We start from the raw sequence: 6,657 nt of genomic DNA, 5'->3' as shown, positions 1-6,657 counted from the left end.
TTCAACCTATGAGTGTGTGTATTTGGATGCAATTTTTATTTTCTAATAATTCTCATATTCCTGTATATATTGCATCATGAGGAAGACAAATTATTTTTAAGCCATCATCACTCTCAGCTAGTACTAATTTTTGGGGAGGGAGTTCCAAATTTTTGCTAGAAAATCAATCCATGCTACCCCAGTAAAACAATAAATCACTATCAAAAACATAAACTAGCACAATATACTTGGTGCAAATGCTAATGTGATAAGTGAACACCACAGTATTCCTATACTTTTACTATGCGGTGTGATTGCTGAAGCACTCAACTAATGAATACTGTCAATGGAAAACAATAAGTACAGCGCAATCAGAAACATTTACAATACATGTATAAAAATAATACAATAATTACTCTAATCATAAACAGTCCATATGTGATATGTATATAAAGTCCAGCATAAGAAAACACCACTGTGCATTCAAAGTGACAAATATCCTTAGTGATGCTTTCAGTGACCATCACCAATAGGTGAAAGACCTGCTCACCTCAACTTGAGACCCCACTACAGAGTCTGCAAGGAATCAATAAGTATCCTCCTGCTAGAGCACGGGGATGAAGGATCACTACCCATTTCTTCTCCACATGGAACATTCAACATTCTCAACTGGAGACCCCACTCCAGAGTCTACAGATCATCAATCGGTATCCTCCTGTCAGACCACTGGAATGAAGAATCACTCCTCTTTTCCTCTCCACATCAAGAGCTCCACACTCAGTATAAACATGGTAGGGAACACAAGAAATAGATCCATAGTGCTCTCTGCAATAACAATTTATTAAGTAAAAAATGAGAATAAAAACACTTACAAAGTAGTAAGAAAAGGCATACAAGGTAACAGCATTTCCTGGTATATGACATCATGGGCTTGACTCCTCCCACCTATACAGGTTACGCCCGGTGATTGAGCTTCCTCAGTAAGCGGGGAGTCAAGTCAACATTAACCCTTATTTAGTGTATTAAGTAGTTGTCATAACAACCATATTATGCCACAATTCAATAGGATAGTCTGTGCCTCAAGCACGCCCCCCCGCCCTCTCCAGTCAAACACACCAACACCGCCAATCCAAAACGTCCTCAGCAGGTAACCAATCTCACAAACCCGGAAGTGATGTCAGTGGATAACTAAACCACCTCCTCCACCTCCAAGTCTCCCTCACGGGGCGGCTTCACTGGCAAAACAGGTGAATAGCCAGTGCAGGGGCGGAAATGACGTACACAGACATCCAGGATGCAAGGAAAATCTATACTTCCCAACAGGGGACACTGCCGCCACATCAAAAACAAAAATATTAAATGGCAAAATGTGAGCACTGTCTAAAAGAATGAAATATATATATATCTATATATATATCTATATATATATATATAGATATATATATAGATATCTATATATATATATATCTATCTATCTATATATAGATAGATAGGTATATATAGATATATATATATATAGATATATAGATATATATATCTATATATATATATCTATATATATATAAAATATATAAAAACTATATTCATACTATTGGAGAAAAGAAGAGCCTCAGATAAAACCTCCCTGATATAAATGAACAAACTATCTATCACTCGTAGATAGATGAGTAATAACTAAACCTAAACAACCCAAAAGGGAGAAGGAGCAATGAAATTATGAATATCTCTCTGGACTCATTCACGTATCCTACCTATCACTAATGAAACAGTTCCATATTTTTACTGCTCTAACAGTAAAGAACCCTTTCTACAATCTAAGGTAAACCTCCTTTCTTCTAACCTCAAACTGTGACCACGGGTCCTCTTAAAGGACTTAGGGTAAATAGTTTATCACAGTTACTGAAGGCACCTAAGATACATTTGTACAATGTAATCATATCACCCCTTAAGTGCCTCTTCTCCAGAGCAAATAACTGTAATCTACGTAATCAGTCCTCATAGTTGAGGTCTTCCATTGCCCTTATCAATTTTGTTGCCCTTAGCTGAACTCTTTGTAATTCAACAATATCTTACCTGAGGATTGGTGACCAAAACTGAACTGCATAGTCAAGAGGAGGAGGAGTCAGTGTTTTGTAAGGGGGTAGAATTATTGATATATCGTCAAAATGTATGCCCTTTTGAATGCATGACATTGATAGTTTTGTTAGCGGCGGCTTGGCATTACATGCTATTCCCAAGTCTGTGATCTACAAGCACTCCCCAGATCCTTTTCTATCACCGGTTCTCCTAGGGGGTCCTCCCAATGTGTATTTTTTATGTGTATTTTTGGCACCCAAGTGCATAAGTTTCCATTTCTCAGTATTGAACACCATCTTCCATGTAGCTGCCCAACCCCTTATTTTCTCAAGTTCTAACTGTAATGATAACACATCTTGTGCCAAAGTTATTCCCCAGCATAATTTAATATCATCAGCCCCCGCCAGCTCTGTAGTGAGAACTAAGCGATCAAACACTGCTGATAGCTCAGTTCTCCCCTTCCTCTCTGCTCTCTGAGCAGAAAGCTGTAACTGTCAGTCAGTGGCTCTCTGCTCACTGGAGCGTTGGGCTCTTGAGGGGGGAGGAGGGGCTGGCTTAGGCTCTCGGTAGACCATTTGAGAGGTAGAGCCAGGTGCCAATCCAGGCTTCTGGGTGGATCCCGACCATATGGGCAGGATCTTTCCAGAGCCTGGACCGGCTCTGTGACATCAGCCAACAGGGCTTCAGCTCGCTGTCAGCTGAAAATGGGTCACTCCTGTGATCCATAGGAGAAGTATAGCCAAAAAAGCTTTGGCTATACTTCTCCTTTAATAAACAAATTGAGTATTGGGCCCAAGACAGAATCCTGGGGCACACCACTCACAACTTTAGACCATTCAGAGAACAAGTCCTTTCACTAGTCTTTGGACTCATTTATGTAACCAGTGTCCTATCCATGTACATAAAAGTTCTCCAACAGACAGGGGAGACATTGGGAGTCTAATAGACTTAGGCTTGTTAACCCCCTTGGGATAGCAATAAAGTTAAAGAAAAAAAAAGGTTAAAAAAATGTAATATAATAAAATGTATTACAAAAACAATTAAACAAAATCCTTGTTGCCTTGCACAAACACACAAAAGCAAATGCAGCACAGGATACGCATGCGTCTGTAAACCACAATTTTACCACACATGTGAGGTATCCCCACGAAACATCAGAATGAGAGCAATAATTCTATTGCCATAGGTCACAGTGAACTTATGATCAGTAAAGGGCTGTAAAGCATCATTCATGATGACAGCATGGGACGCACTCACTGGAGCTCTGCACAGGCTGAGGCCGGTAACCGCCTGACGGCCGACACAGGCACTCTCCTCTTTACATGCCGGGGAACCGCAAGCACCCACTGACCGCTGGGAATCTGAGGGGGCCCGAGATCACCCAGTATTTTCTTAGGCAACATGGTGCGGCCTCTCCAGCAGCCGCGGCCAAGATGGCGCCACCGCAGGTCGCACCGGCGAGTGCCGTCGCTACGAGCAACAACAGTAAGAGAGGCTCACAGATGGGAGGTAAGATGCCGGGGACCTGCACACTCCCATGGACCGGCCGCTCTCCCCTATCCTATCCCCAGATATCCCACACACAGACCCACAGCCAGCTTCACAAAGCATGGTGCTGGGGGCAGGCAGCCACACTGAGGAGACCCTCTGGGACATCGTAGCAGGCCTGCCTACCAAACAAGACCTCCAGGCCATGGCTGCATCAATTGTTACTGCCCTCACAAGGGAGCTCCATGACCTGCGTCAGCAGGTTGACACTGTGGAGGAACGGGTGCAAGACCTGGAATCTTCTAAATCTGCAACGGATGCCCGCCTCGCCACACTGGAACTGGAGCAGCAGAACTTCCGCCGCCATCTTGTTGAGGTCCAACTGCGACTAGATGACTGAAATCGAAGCAGACGCAACAATCTGCGACTTTGCGGCATCCCGGAGGCCACCATGGACCCAGACCTGCGCACCACGGTGACGGCTATCCTGAACCAAATTATGGGCAAACCTCCCAGACAGACTGATCAGGAAATATAATATAAGGTTTCTCTTACAATCCAACTGCTAAATGCGGCCAGGGCATGCACCCCCCTTTGTTGGAGATCAGAAACCCCCCGTCAAAATCTCTATGGTTCTCCAAGGTGAACGAATTGAGAGACATGGAAGATCTCACAACTACCTTACATAATTGAGAGGAGACCTTCCGAGAGACCTGGCGACCCTGGAACCACTTTGTGTACACCGACGCATATATACAGGAGGTGGCGCATATGAGCTAGTCCCCTCGGATCTGGCTCAACGCCCTGGGTGAGAGGTCCTCTATGCCCTCTGTTTCTATTTTCTTTCCCCCCCACTCTGTCTCTTCTGCCCGGGGGCAGACACTTACCCCCAACATCTACCCCCCCATTCTGGTTGTTCCCCCTGCCTCACACCCCCCCTATTTTTAGTCACCCTTTGAAAACCCAGTGATGGGATACACCCTTCAGATATGACGTATATCATGGTTCATATCCTGCTTTCATATTGCCCTATCCCTGGGCTTGTTGACCCTCGGGAAGTATTAACCCCCGCTACGTTACCTGGAAAATTCCAAGCTAAGTTACCTCATTCCACCGAATATTATATGTGGTATTAGAGTCAATCTCACAGTTTCATTCATTGGAGCACATGTGCCTAGACCATCTACATAAATATATCTAAGACACTCTAGTGTGATGCACTGAGCACTATCTATCAATAAGTATATGCTGTTATGACCACACACTCTGTGCAACGCCGGGCCCATTGTTCTCGGACCCGGCCTCCGATTATTTACCTATTTGTTTTCTATTTGAGATACTGTAAATACTATTTTTCTTGATTGTACATGTAACTTTCTTTGGCAAATAAAGGCATTACAAAAAAAAGAGGGTACCCCCAAAAAATGGTTAAGGTCCCCCAGGAAATCCATACCAGACCTTTTGGGCTAATGGCTAAGTTCACTTTTTTTTCTAAAATCCAGCTCCTCTATGTACTAATATACCATTAATGTACCTCAGTTGTACAAAAATAAAAGCTCTCTTTGATTTTGACAACAAGGCCTTATCTTAGCCCCTGCTGTATTTCTTAGAATGCTTCATCACTTGCTGGTATGTAGATTTGGGATGGAGAAACCAGTAAGACACAGGAGGGAGTTTACCAGCTGACCTCATAAGCACTCACCTTTCACCCATCAACTAAGTTTGCACAGCATCCCCGGCATCTCTCCACGAGTGCATTTGCCTGGCTTACCCAGCGTCCCTACAGACGGGACACCCCTGATGTAGTGCAAGGGCCTGCCTGATCGGATACAGAGGGATTGGATAGATGGTGTGTCTGTCGTCCTATTATAAATTTTTGGTAAATCTAAAGGAGATTGTACAATCAGATTATATAGTGTAGGGCAACATTTATACACCTAAAACTACCTAGTTGTGCTTCAGTGTCATTGAAATCAACAGGCTGCCCTATGTGTGTTACTGGAAAAACAAACCGTCAGAAAACGGAAGAAATTGAAGGAACTCAGTCAAATTCGATAATGTTATATTAAGTGAGCAGGTAAATACAATAAATTGTGCTCTAAGAAAAACCTGTGGAGAAAATTGTTATACACTGTGATATAAAGAAGCAGAAGGGGGAAGAAAAAGGAAAGGAAAAGAAAAAAAAAAATATATATATATATATTTAAAAATAAATAAGAAAGGGGCAACAGGAAGGAAAAGGAGGAATGGAGAGAATGGGCAGTATTAAAGCAGCCGAACTATGGAAGGAGGGGCAGGGCACTTTAAAAGTTGAAGCTTCTATGCAAGAAGATGGCTGATTTCCTCAATAAACACAAAGTGATAAATCCACAAAAAAACTGCAGCTGTAAACTTGCAAAATTGGCATTGATATTTAAAGAAGGTGAAAATAATGCGACACAAAATACTGCTAGTGAAGAATTGGAAGTTTCTTGCATTGACAAAGTTACTATGCATGAACACTCAGATCAAATGATACGTGAAGTGGAAGAGATGGATAAAAGTGTAATATTACACACTAACAAACTGCCAAATGACGCAAATAATAACAACACCAATAATACCAGTAGAGCCTACACTATTAGATGTGTTAAAAGCGATACAACAATTCCAGAGTTCCATAGGTAATTTGACCGGGCAAGCGCAGGAGTTCAAAGAAGAATTTTTTTTTTTACGCCAAGATATACAGAAAATAAGGGAAAGAACATGTTAAAGAATTAGAGGATTCATCACAACCAGTGGGCAAAGATATTAAAGAAGCAATGAAAAAATCAGATTCTAATGCCCATAAGCTGGAAGATCTCAAAAATCGCTTTCGATGTAACAATATAAGGCCTGTAAACCCTACAGAATTTGCGGAAACATGGCTTTGGGAGACGATTGGAAAAGAATATCTTTCTATGTCTTTCTCGGTTGAAAGAGCACATCGAGTACCAAGTAGGCCACTACCTGTAGAAGCCCCTCCATGGCCATTTTTAATATGACTCCTTAATCAACGAGATAGAAATCATATTCTCAGAAGAGTCAGAGTTCTGAAGGAAGCCAAGTTTAATGGAACTAAAATAATGTTCTTTC

This window comes from Aquarana catesbeiana, linkage group LG04, assembly GCF_042186555.1.
Source record: "Aquarana catesbeiana isolate 2022-GZ linkage group LG04, ASM4218655v1, whole genome shotgun sequence".
In the NCBI taxonomy this organism is placed as follows: Eukaryota; Metazoa; Chordata; class Amphibia; order Anura; family Ranidae; genus Aquarana; species Aquarana catesbeiana.
The sequence above is the reverse complement of the archived record's forward strand: the minus strand, read 5'-3'. Positions refer to the sequence as shown.